Source organism: Heterocephalus glaber, unplaced genomic scaffold, assembly GCF_053883595.1.
Source record: "Heterocephalus glaber isolate CG9 unplaced genomic scaffold, H.glaber_assembly_v1.0 deba00000347, whole genome shotgun sequence".
Classification (NCBI taxonomy): Eukaryota; Metazoa; Chordata; class Mammalia; order Rodentia; family Bathyergidae; genus Heterocephalus; species Heterocephalus glaber.
The window spans coordinates 62,165,455-62,179,405 of record NW_028258143.1 but is presented as its reverse complement, the minus strand read 5'-3'; positions in this window follow the sequence as shown (position 1 = coordinate 62,179,405).

The following is a 13,951-nucleotide window of genomic DNA, read 5'->3' as shown; positions in this document are numbered from 1 at the left end:
TTTTCCTATGTAGATGAGCAAGGTTTAAAGTGTATTTTCTGACTCTCCACCTACATTTTGGGCCGCAGAAGACTCAGTGCAGTAAACGTGCACTTTTTAAAAATAAATTCTATTGGTACATTTTAGATATGCAATATAATGACATTCATCATTGGAAACTTGCACCTTTACATAATCTCTCTTGGTTCTTATTTTTCCCCATTCCCCTGCCCTCCCTTCAACCGCTCCATTCCTCCCTATTTGCAAAGACTTTGTTTCAATATTTTCATTTTCTCATATTCCATTCCCTTCTTTCTTTTCCCCTACCCCTCCCACTTCTCTTGCCCTTTGCCCCTTTTCTTCCTATTTCACATTATCTATTATACCTTTTAGTCCTTATTTACATTCAGTTTCTCACACTAGAGAAACTATTCTGTATTTACACACGTGTGTCCTATTTATTTCACTTAAGAGTATCGCCTCAATGTGCATCCATTTAGCTATAAATGTCTCTAATTTCTCATTTTTTATGGCCGAGTAGTACTCCATTTTATTTTTTTTAAAACCACATTTTCTTTATGCAGTCTCCAGTTGATGGGCAATTGGGCTGCTTCCAAGTTTTAGCTATTGTAAACTGTGCTACTATGAACGTGGGTGCACATATGTCACTGTGGTATGATTCTCTTAAATCTTTGGGAAGATACCCAGCAGGGGAATAGCTGGGTCAAATGGGATTTCCAGTCCTAGTTCTTTGAGGCATCTCCATACTGATTTCCACAGTGGTTGCACCAGTCTACACTCCCACAAGCAGTGGAGCAGGGTTCCTCATTCCCCACAGCCCCTCCAGCATTTGTTATTGGTCGATTTCATGATAGCAGCCATTCTTTCTGGGGTGAGGTGGAATCTCAGCATTGTTTTCATTTGCATCTCTCCAATAACCAGTGATATTGAACATTTTTTCCTTTTTTTTTTTTTTCCTATTTCTACTTCTTTGTCTGAAAAATGTCTGTTCATTTCAGATGCCCAATTTTGGACTGGGTCTTGAAATGTGGGAGGTCTGATTTTTTTTAAGTTCTTTATAGATTCTAGATAGTAGACCTTTGAGGAACAGCAGGTGAAACGTTTTTCTCACATTGTAATTTGTCTCTTCACACTGTTGGTGTTTTCTCTTGCTGTGCAGAAGCATTTTAATAAGAAGAGATCCCACTTGTTGATTGTGTTAGTTCATGGGCAACTGAGGTTTTGTTCATAAAATCTTTTCCTACACCAATGTCTTCAAGAGTTCTACCTAACCTCTGTTCTAGCCAGTTCAGCGTTTTTGTTTTAATATTTAGATCTTTAATCGATTTCTATTTTAGTTTAGTGCATGGTGAGAGATATAGGGCTAGCTTTAATCTTTGGCAAGTTGAAACCCAATTTTTCCAGCACCATTTATTAAAGAGGCTATCTTTCCTCCAGTGAGGGTGTTTGGCTCTTTTGTCAAAGATGAGGTGGCTGAGTGTGTCTGGCATTGTTTCTGCATCTTCTAATCTGTTCCAATGGTCCTCAGGTCTGTTTCTTTGCCATGCTGTTTTATCACAGTAGCTTTGTAGTATACTTTCAAGTTGGGGATTGTGATACCCCCTGCCATGTCTCTATTGCCTAGAATTGCTTTTGGTATTCTAGGTCACTTCTTGTTCCAAATGAATTTTTGGATTGTTTTCTCAAGGTCCATGAAGTATGCTGCTGGGATTTCAATTGGGATTGCATTGAATCTATATAGCAGTTTTGGAAGTATGCCCATTTTCACTATGTTGATTCTTCCTACCCGGGAGCAAGGAATGTCTTTCCATTTTCTGATATCATCTTTAGTAAAAGGAGAAAGATTTATACGATCTGCAGAGAAACACAAGTTTCTGATATCATCTTTAAGCTCTCTTTTCAGAGTGCTATAGTTTTCAGAGAAAAGATCTTTAATTTCTTTTGTTCGGTTGATTCCTAGGTATTTCAGTTTTTTGGATGCTATTGTGAAAGGAATTATTTGCCCTATTTCTCTCTCAGTGAGTCTGTCATTGGTGTAGAGGAAAGCTATTGATTTTTGTGTGTTGACCTTGTAACCAGCTACTTGACTGAATTTGATTATTAAGTATAGAAGACTTTTGGTGGAGTTGTTGGGGTCTTCTATATAGAGTACCATGTCATCTGCAAATAATGACAATTTGACTTCTTCATTACCTATCTTTATTCCTTTTATTTCTTTCTCTTGTCTAATTGCCATGGCTAATGTTTCCAGAACTATATTGAACAAGAGTGGTGATAGTGGACATCCTTGTCTTGTTCCTGATTTTAGTGTGAAGGATTATGGTTTTTGATCATTTAGTATGATATTGGCTGTTGGTTTTTCATAGATGGCTATCAGATTGAGGTAGAGACTGTCTATTCCAATTTTTGTAGGGTTATCATAAATGCATGTTGGATTTTGTCAAATGCTTTTTCTGTATCTATTGAGATGATTGTATGGTTTTTGTCCTTGGCTCTATTGATATAATATATTACATTGATTGATTTGCATATGTTGAACCATCCCTGCATCCCTGGGATGAATCCACTTGGTCAGGATGGATGATCTTCTTTTTGTTTGTTTGTTTGTGGGGATTTTTTTGGTACCGGGGAACGAAATCAGGTCCTTGCCCTTGCACAGGAGGCAGTGAAACCACTGAACTAAATCCCCAGCCCCTATTCTTGATGATCTTCTGCATTCTATTTGCCAGTATCTTATTAAGGATCTTGGCATCTATGTTCATTAGTGAGATTGGCCTATAGTTCTCTTTTTCTGTTGGGTCTTTCTCTGCTTTGGGGATCAAGGTGACATTTGTTTCCAGGAATGAATTCGGTAGTACTGCTTCTCTTTCAATTTCATTGAAGTGTTTAAACAGTAATGGCAGTAGTTCCTCTCTATATGTCTTGTAGAATTTGGCAGTGAAGCCATCAGGACCCAGGCTTTTGTTAGTTGGTAAGTTTTTAATTACGATTTCAATTTCATTGATTGATATTGGGTTGTTTAGAATGTCTAGGTCTTCTTCATTCAACTTTGATAATTCATACATATCTAGGAATCTCCATTTCTTCTGTGTTATCCATCTTATTGGCGTATAGTTTCTCAAAGTAGGTATTGATGATCCTCTGGATTTCTGCTGAGTCTGTTGTAGTTTCATCCTTTTATTACTAATTGGATGGATTTGGGTCTTTCTTTTTTCTGATAAGGTTGGCTAAGGGTTTGTCAATTTTGTTTATTGTTTCAAAGAGCCAACTCTTGGCTTCATTGATTTTTTTGTATCACTCTCTTAGTCTCCATTGAATTGATTTCTGCTCTGATCTTTATAACTTCCTCCCTTGTATGAGCTTTGGGTTTGTCTTGCACTTCTTTTTCTAGAAGTTTAAGGTTCAGCATCAGGTTGTTTAACTAGGCTTGCTCTGTTTTCCTAATATGAGTATTCACTGCTATGAATTTCCCTTGTAAGACTGCTTTCATTGTGTCCCATAGATTCCGATATGCTGTATTGTCATTGTCATTTAATTGAAGGAACTGTTTGATTTCTTCTTTAATTTCCTCTGTGACCCACTGGTTATTCAGAAGTATGTTGTTCAGTGTCCATGTGTGTATGAAATTCTTGTGGTTTCTTCGGCTATTGATCTCCAATTTCATCACAGTATGGTCTGATAATATACAGGGGACAACTTCAATTCCTTTGCACTTACTTAAACATGTTCTATGAGCAAGTATGTGGTCTATTTTGGAAAATGACCTGTGTGCAGCTGAAAAGAATGTGTATTCTGATTTGTGGGATGGAACACTCTGTAAACATCTGTTAAGTTCATTTTTTCAAGAGTTTGATTGAGTTCTATTATTTTATTGCTTATTTTTTGTCTAGTTTATCTATTTGTGACAGTAGAGTATTGAGGTCCCCCACTACTATTGTATTAGTGCTTATTTGATTTTTCATGTCCATTAGTATTTGTTTCATATAGTTGGGTGCACTAGTGTTTGGTGCATATATGTTTATGATTGTCCTCTCTTCCTGATGGATTGTTCCCTTTACAAGGATGTAGTATCCTTCTTTGTCTCTCTTAATCAGTGTTGGCTTGAAATTCACTTGATCTCCAGGTACTCCTGCTTTTTTTCGGGTTCCTGTCACATGGAGTATTATTTTCTACCCTTACCTTTCAGTCTATGAGTTTCTTTTTGAATTAAGTGTTTCTTGTATGCAGCTTATTGTTGGATCTTGCTTCTTGACCCATTATGCCAGTCTATTTCTTTTGATTGGTGAATTGAGATCATTAACATTCATGGTTATAATTGATATGTATTGACTTATTATTGTCATGACTTTTTCTTTCTGTTGGTTTCTCCACCTTTGCTTTAATTTCTTGTCATGCCCCATGGATTCATTCTGCTGGGCTTCCTGGGGTTGTGATCATCGTTGTCTTTTCCTAGGATATTGTCTAAAATGTTTTGGAGTGCTGGTTTGGTATTCATGAAATTCCTAAGGTGCTCTTTGTCATGAAAGTATCTTATTTCTCCATCAGTTTTGAAAGACAGTTTTGCACGGTACATCAATCTGGGTTGGAGGCTGTTTTCCTTTAGGGCTAGAAATATGTCACTCCAAGCTCTTCTTGCCTTGAGGGTTTGCATTGAGAAGTCTGCTGTGATTCTGATGGACTTTCCTTTATATGTGATTTGTTTCTTTTTTCTAAGTGCTTGTAGAATTTTGTTCTTCTGTTGGGTTTCTGGAATCTTAACTATTATATGCCTACGTGTAGTTTTTTTTTAATCATAGCTAGTTGGAATCCTATATGCCTTGCATATCTGTATGTCAAGTTCTTTTCCCCTGCCTGGGAAGTTTTCTGCCATCACTCCTGTGAACAATTTTTTTTATGTCATCTGCACTCTCTCCTGTTTCTTCATTGACTCTGATCAGTCTGATGTTATTCTTTTTTACATCGTCTAGAAGCTGCTGGATTGATTTCTCGTGGTCCCTTACTATTTTAAAGCAATTTTTCTTTTCCTGGTCACTAATTGCAATCTTATCTTCTATATCTGAAATTCTGTCCTCACATTGGCTCATTCTGCTGCATAAACTTTCTGTGGAGTTTTTAATCTCCTGGAAATTTGTTTGCATCTGTTTTATGGATTCCATCTGTTTCCTATGTTGGGATTCCATCATGTTCCTCAGCTCCTCTATTTTTTTTTATCTGTGTCTGCTCTAGATTTATTAATCATGTCTTTTACTATGGGTACAATCTCTGCTGTTATCTGAGAAATTATTTCTGATTTCATTTTTCCCAGATCCTCTTTTGTTGCCAGTTCAGGGTGTCCAAGTGGTTCAGTATCAGATTGTTCCATTTCATTTCCCTTTGGGATTGCTTTAGGTGATCTGGAAGTCTGGTTTTGAGATTTGTTTATGTGTCTTCCCATTTCAACTGGGGAGGGGGGATGTGTGCTGCTGGTGTCTGTGGGACTCACCTCCTTGGCACTGGCCCAGAAGGCTCCTTCTCAGCACTGGGGATGGCTCTGTTCCTTAGTGCTGGGGGCCGTGGTATATCGGCCTGTAACTCTCCTCATCAGTGCTGGGGGCTGCCACATGTGTGCTTTTTATTAAAAGCATCGAGGCCAGGGATTTAGCTAAGTGGTACCGCTGCCTGCCTCGCAAGTGCAAGGACCCAAGTTCCATCCCTGGTACAAAAAAAAAAAGCACTGAAGCAAGTCCATCCATAGAGTTGAGAAAAATTAAGTGTACGAATATCCAAATTTATAAAACATGAATAATATAATGACAATTCAGATTACAAAAGGATTTTTTGCAAAGGAAACCACAAGATTCTTTGAATTTCCATAACCCTTATTAAAATAAAGTGCAATTTTAAATGAACTTAGACACAATAGATGAACATGATATAAAGTGAAGCGGTTGCATTTATAAACATTTATTCTCCATCACCACATATGAAAATTTTTTGTTGTTGAAATGTTCTGGCATAAAGTAAAACTGCTTTGGACTGTTTGTGGCCCGTCAAATGCATATGTTGAAGGTATAAGTCCAAACATTACTGTGTTTGGGCACCTTTAGGAGGTAATTAGGGTTAGATTAAGCCACAAGGCTAGGACACTCATGCTGTGATTAGTGGCTTCCTAAGAACAGGAGGACATCTGACCCTTGCTCCCTGTGCACCAGGCAAAGGCCCTATGAGGACACGGAGGGAAGTGCCTGTCTGCAAGCTGGGAAGAGAGCCCTGGCCAGAAACCTTGAATAGGCCAGCACCTTGACCTTGCACTTCCTAGCCTCCAGACTGTGAGAAGTAAATTTCCGTTTCCACAGTTTATCGGATTTTGTTATGGCAGCATGAGCACACCGAGATAGAAACAAAAAGTTTTCCTTTCAAAAAAGGGAATTATCAGCCCAGGTTATCAATAAGGCACTCTAAAATGAAGAACTGGAGAGATGATTTGCATCATCTAAACAATCATAAGGGCCGGGGATTTAGCTCAGTGGTTCAGCCACCTGCCTCGCAAGCACAAGGTCCTGAGTTTGATCCCAGGTACCAAAAAAAAAAAAAGAATGAATTAAACAATCATAGGTTCACCAAAAACAATTGTAACCATAAATCAATCCATATATTTGTCATAACAATGACCAAAAATAATTATCAACTATTGAGTACTTACTGCATGCTAGGCATTGTGCTTATAAACAATGTTTAGATTCTTAGTGTTATTCATTACGTCCCTTACAATGTTTTAGACATATTATCCCATTTGACTTCACCACAAGCCTATTATAAATACTGTGGATATGGTGGGTCTAAATTATGTAGCTCTCAAAAACCAGGTGGAAGTGTTTGGGCTTATATTATTTATGATTATTAAAATGGTGTAATCAAATATGATACAGTCTGAAGAAAAAAGTCTGAAGACTAATTAAGTAGTTAAGGTGTAAGGACCTTACAGGATATAAGGTATGTACCCAGGCATAAGGACCAAAGAAAACCGAATTATGTTGAGGCTCATAAGAAACTGATAACTCAAAAGTCACTTTAAAAAGTTTATAAAGAGCCAGAGATTTAGCTCAGTGGTGCTGCCACCTGCCTCACACACACAAGGTTCTGAGTTCAATTCCCACTACCAAAAAGAAAAAGCAATAAAAAGAAAGAAAATTAATGCTATTGAAACAATTAATATAGATATTAAAGAAAGAGGTCCATAAAAATTACTTGATAGTATCTAGTTAGGAAAAATTGGACACTAGTATTACAAGGATTATGAATTGTATTTTTCTAGGGAGGAGCCTAGCTTACTTATTTAGTGCCTGATACATTGTGAACTTGGTAGATGAATGAGTGAAAGAAGCCAGAACATCTGAGTTGAGTTGACATTGTTTATATAGAGGTGATTCATGGGTGAATGAAAAGACATGAACTTCTCAGAGAAGCTAGTTTGGAGAAAACCCAGCAAAGGATAATGCATTAGGGCACAAACCTTGGCGACCTGAAAATAAGAAACGTGAAAAGACACAGGATATGGAGAAGTTAGAGAAACCAGGTGAAAACCTGGACCATGGAGCCAAAGGTAATACAGAGTTAAAAAACAAAACTAAACAACAACAATGAGGTAAAAAATTGATCAATGAGGTAAAAAATTACAAAGGGATCATTGATACAGAGAACCAGCAGAATGATAACTTGATAATATAAAATGAGATCAACTGGTTATTTTTGATAAAATAGCTTTAGAGTGTTAGAGTGGTAGGAAGAGCTATTAAATTAGAGAAGTTGAAGGGAATTGATGAACTGGAAGTAGAGGCAGATGTAGGTGACATTCAAAAATTACTAGATTGTCAATGACAGAACATTCACTGCCATAGTTTCATCCTTAAGAAATGTTGCCTTCCCTCCCTTCTTCCAGAAATGTATCTTCCTGTAAATAATTCTTTAATTCTAGTAAATATTTAAAATATTTTTATAACTTGTATGTGACATTTTAATTTAAAATAATTAAAGAAACAATATGATAAAAGTATTGAAAAGAATCAAGAATAATGTAGAATAATATGGATAATGTGAACTAACTTAATAAAATCCTAGGAGATTAAAACCACTAGAGAATGCATCTTGAATTTTGAAAGTACTTTTATATTGACTAAAAAGACATAGGGGTAGTAAGACTGTCTACAGTGTCTTATTTGGTATAGGCAAAAATTAAAATAATTAATTCAAGGAGCTTAAAAAATGTTTGAGTGATACATGAATCTACCCTGCTCCATAAGGAAACCACTCATATTATTGTGTTTTGGATGGATGAATTATAAAGCTGTAATATGTTCCCTCAAAATATATTTTGATTGCCAATATTCAGCTGGATAACCAACTGGTCCAATACAGTGTGACGTGTGATGTGGATTCTATTTCATCTTTAATCCTCTGTTTTTTCTTTTTTGTTTTTTGGTACCAAGGATTGAACTTGAGTCCTTGCACTTTCGAGGTAGACACCAGAACCACTGAGCTAAATCCCCGGCCCAATCCTCTGTTTTTTCAATTGAGTTTCTATTAACTTTTTTCCCTTGAGAATACTCCTAAATAACTGCATGTTTCTCTGGAAACTTCATTGTAGATATTGTATAATGGTTAACAGTAAACCTAGAATCACCAGAGCTATAAACGTAGGTGAAAGCACACACTATTTTCAAACAATGGTTATTAAAACCATATCATTTAATATGGGACAAAGCTATGTAAATTACAAATCTTTTTACCCTGATCTCTGAGAGGTCCTTCATTCTGTGATAGACTTTTACTTCCTGAGGCTAAGATTTAAAGATTACACCAAATTATTAATATAGTGATAAATAAGTACTTAATATAAACAGAGAAAAACATGTTAGACTGATGAATCTGGGCAAAAGCATACAAATTTCACAAATTTTTCAGAGCTAAAATTCTAGAAAGCAGCGTGGCAGCAGTACTGAAGTGAAAGAGAATAAAAGTTATTCTTATGGCTTGTGTCTAGATGCCTCTGCAAAACCTCAAGCAGTCATAGCGGGGCTTTTTTAGAAGTGGCTGGATCCACAGTGTGTGACACTGGGAATGATTTATGGTGCAATGCTAAGATCAAGGACACTAGGATTAAGGGTGTAAGTGCTACCTGCCCCAAGTAGCTTAGATAAAATATGAGATATCATGGTCATCCCCTCGTTGCTTTGCTACCTTCTGCCCTCCATGGATTGTTTCTCCTCTACGATGCCTGTCTGCCATGCTACCCTGCCTTGGAGCCAGAAGATTACAGACTAACACCTTCACAAACTGGCAGTGAAATAAACCTTTCCTCCTTTAACCTTAGTGTTGTCTCAGCAACAAAAAAAGTAACTAAGACAGTTATATTACCAGCTTTTGGGGGTTTTTTGTGCTGACATTTAGTATTTTGTTGATTTTCTACTGAAGAATTTATAATAGCTACATGATGGTTCAGTTTGAAAATGGCAGCAAATATTAAGAAACCTCGTAAGACTTTTTTGTTAATGATAAGACTATGAAAGATGAGATACTGTTTTATAGTTGCACTTTTATGGTACTTTTTAGCAATTGCCTGGTGTTTGTTTACTAATCAAATATGGTAAAATAGCTGTCTTGGAAAAAAAGCAAAAACATATTTGTTATGTTTATTTGATGTACATTTCTCATGTTTTTATAAAAACAAGCCAAGGTGCGTGGCTTCCTTTAAGTATATTTAAAAATACATATGCACTAATTAGACTTCAAAACTCATTGGTGTATTAAATTGCTTCCATGTTAAAGAAAGTATTACTATTCTAGTTCTAGTCATAATTACTGACACTACTGAATTTACTACTTCATACTGCAACTCTATATGCAATGAAAGCTTTGAAGTTTCAAAGAAAAGTAGGGAAAACTCCAAATTATGGATTAAAATGGCCTCATTTCAGCAAATGTAATCACTAGTTGAATATTTATCATATTTTGCATTTGATCTAAAATGATAAGGGAAGAAGGTTTATAAATCAAACAGAATCATCTTTCTGCATTTGTTTGAAAATGATCATCACAGAATGTAAAAATAAATTAATATACATTAATATTTATCAGAATATATGACTTTGTGATGTCTCTTGGGAATTTAAGCATTTTTTTAAAAAGATAGTTCTTGAAGAGAAAATACAAACAATGCAAGGAAAGGAAATAACATTTTACAAAAAATTTATAAAGAATTACCTAACTAGTTAGATAAATGGAGATGAGGCAGAGACTAGGCAAAGCTATGCTTAATGTTACTAAATGCTTTGGGAAAAAATAACTCCAGCATTTTTTGCAATGTTTTGAGGGATTTTTACTTTGTTATTTTTATACTTGTACTTTAAATAACAGTGGTGCCTAAGCCGTGACTTTCATTATTTATTTTACATGTTAAGTATATTATTAGCCATTTAACTTGACCCAGCCTATTTTATGATGCTTTCAATAGTGGTTTTGAGATCATTGTACAATATTACTTTTTATAAATGTCTAGAGTATGCAGGGTTTTCTACCACCAGAGGTCAGCTCGGCATGAACTGTATCATTATTATTATTTTGGGAAAAGAGAGGAAATGACTTCAGTGCGCATGTGTGCATGGGATCTTGTGCTTCTGTGTATACACTTAGCTATTTATGTCTTTGTAGCACAGATGATTCTAACTTGCCAGCTGTAGAGTCACACAACGTGTGCTCATCTCCATGGTAACCATTTCTAAGATAAATGCACTCCTGAACAATAGTCCCCAAATAGTCTATTATCCATTTTTGTAGATTTCCACTGTGGCAGCAGAAAACAATTTTGAAAAACCTCGTTCTATTCCTTAACCAACAAAAATAAAGGGAACAAACACACATCCAAACCTGCAAAGAAAATATGGTCAAGCATAATGACAATTTCTGCAACAAACTCACTACGTCATGGGGATCTGATTTTCATTTTATAGATTTATATACTTCTGAAACTTTTTGACTCATATATTTACCTATTTATCCTCTCTGAGATTTTCCATCTACCAAATGAAGGAGAAGAAACAATCCCCCAGGTCTCTTTTAGCTCTAAAATTGTGTGGTTTTATGATTTCTCCACTCTTTTGAACCATTATGAGAAGGTGAGCAGGGGAAATAAAAAGAATTGAAACTCAAATAATCTTTTCCCTTTGCTGGGTTAGGAGAGCTTTAAAACTACGATAACAACTGAACATATTCTTAAAAATTCCAAATACTTTTTTCTTTCCTGTTAAAGTTGGTTACATTTTCCTTAAAGTTTAGGATGTCTTAATTTTCTAAAATGAGGACAGGGCCGGGCATTTAACTCAGTGGTTCCGCCTCCTGCTTCGCAAGCACAAGTACCCAAGTTCGATCCCTGGTGCCAAAAACAAAAAAATAAAATAAAATAAAATTAGGACAGATTGACAAGGCCTCTTACACTGGGGGAAACCCCTTTCTGTGGTTTTAAAGATGCTCATTCTATACATACCTCTCCACATCCCTTTGCTGAGGTTCCAGGGTCAGGCTCCTCCAAGGAGCAGGAGAACATTTCTAACTCTGAAATGGCATAGCCAGATAAAAATCAATGGAGAGAGTGGGAAAGCAGGCCTGATTCTACCCAACCCCTTTTAGTGTAGAAATGTAGAGCTGTCTTCTTGGCTTGCGATGACTCTACTATTCTCTTTCACACCACAACATCCAGTGCCATTAAATTATCTGTGCTCCAAGATTTAGAGAGAGGGAGGAACTAGATCTTTTATTTACTAAAGGTTAACGTTTATTTAGAGAAGCTTCCTGCAGGAATTTCAACACTATCATGTTTCCTTTGAGAATAGTCCTTACTTCAAGCCCAACTCCGAATAAGTTCTTTTTTAAAGGTGTCTTGACATGGGAGTACCACATTTCTCATAGCATGCCCGGGTGCTAACAAATCCTCCCCTTCTGCTCTCCTCAGGGAAGGAAACTTCTTTCTTGTCAGGGCACAGGAGCCTACCTTAGCCTAAACAAAGCTATCACTGCTATTCTTTCCCCAGTTCCAGAATCATTCCCAAATACACCAACTACTCCTTCGATTCACACTCAGTACCAGGCTGTCTACTGACCTAATCTATACTGATGAAGGTAGAAGAGAGCCTCGAGAATTCATGCCCACCTTTTGGCTATAGGGACATTTAAAGAGTAGTCCTTTGGTGCCAGTGCCACTACCTTTTGGCTATAGTAAAAGATGCTGGGGACTTTTAAAGGGTAGAATGGCACCATAGAATGGTTATAAGAGGACTGGTTTGGGCAGCTGGATGGTTATGGTTTAGATCTACAATGTCCCAACAAAGCCAAGGGTGTTCAGCAGTAGTAGGGACTCTGGAAGGTGACTGGAGCATGGAGGTGCTGTCTCATCAGTGGATTCGTCCACTAATGAATTCAGTGGCTGAATAGACTGTTGGAGGTGAGGCCCAGGTAGAGGCAGGGCACTGGGGGCTACTCTCAAAGGGTCTGTCTCCCTCCCTGGCTCCTTCTCTCTGCTTCCTGGTTGCCATGGGACCAAGCATCTTTTCCTCTGCCATCCGTCCCCTCTACCATCCTGTTTCTTCCTTGGTGTCAGCTGATCATAGACTGAAAATGTGAGCCGAGCCGAAACAGACCTCTCCTTTACCTTGTGGATGTTGGCTGTTTTGTCTCATGGAAGAGAAAGTGCCTAAGACAAGGACCCGTGATTTCTCTTAAGGTGCCACAGAGGACATAAATTACTCTGAGTACAAAACTTCCTTTTGGTGCCCATAAATCAGCCTGGATTTTGTACATTACAATTCCATCCCAGTTGTTGAATCTTTGTGTATAGGCCCTGTGGAGCAGAAGATAACTGTACCTGCTTGTCCTCAGCCCTTGTTAAAACTATCTGGAGCAGGTGTCCTCTCAGAAGGCCTGCTCTGAATTACCCAATCATTGCTTGTGATCTTAGGATCCTCAGAAGCAGATATATGTTAGGTGTTAGTAAGATGTAGTATCCACTAGTCTTTCATTGACATGGAATGGCTTAGAACTGTCTAGGTATGCATGATACTATAACTCTTGTAATTGCTTCCTACTGTAATAATTTAGATTGTGCCTAATCTGTTATTACAGTTTGCTTGCTTGCTTATGGGTGTATGTATGTATTTTTCCTTAGGGACTATTTCAAAGGATGGAATTCTTCAAATGTATGAGTGCATATTCATACTTAAAACGCTATTGATAACTATATCTGAGTTGATCTCTAAAAACTATAGCACTATATAGAAATGTCTTTACTTAAATACAATTAATTTTTTAAATTAATTTTCTTGTTTTCTAAAGTATACAGTCTCACTGTTTTAATTTTTGAAGACTTATTTTTTCTCATACTGTTAACAAATGAAGAAAATAAAGTTTGGATGTTTTTGTGTGTTATAGATAATAACAAGCATTTGATTTCATGAACAATACAAAATCATAAAGGTTAATACTTCTTTATGTTATTAGAGCTTTTACTTAAAATTTACTAAGTAAAAATTAAATGAATAGTATGTTAATCAGCCTTGTCAATAAAATAAGTTAATGTTCCCAAAGCAACAGCCATAATTATCAGCGGAAATGCTTTAACAGGATTCGGTGGAAGGAGGAATTTGAGGGGGAAGGGGAGAGAAGGAGAGAGAGAGAGGGAGACATTACTACACGGGGTCAAACAAAATGACTTTGTAGTTTTTCTTGTCAATTGATATAAATATCTAGCAAATGTTTCATACTGAGAAGATATTTTAGTGAAATACTTCACTGTAGTTCGGAATATTATCTGATCTTCTAAAACTGTTTTGCTTACATTTACAGAGCAGTAAGAGAGATTTTTACATAATCAAATTCCCTGCTCATCATATAGTTGCCTGACATCAAAATACACTGAACAAGCAAA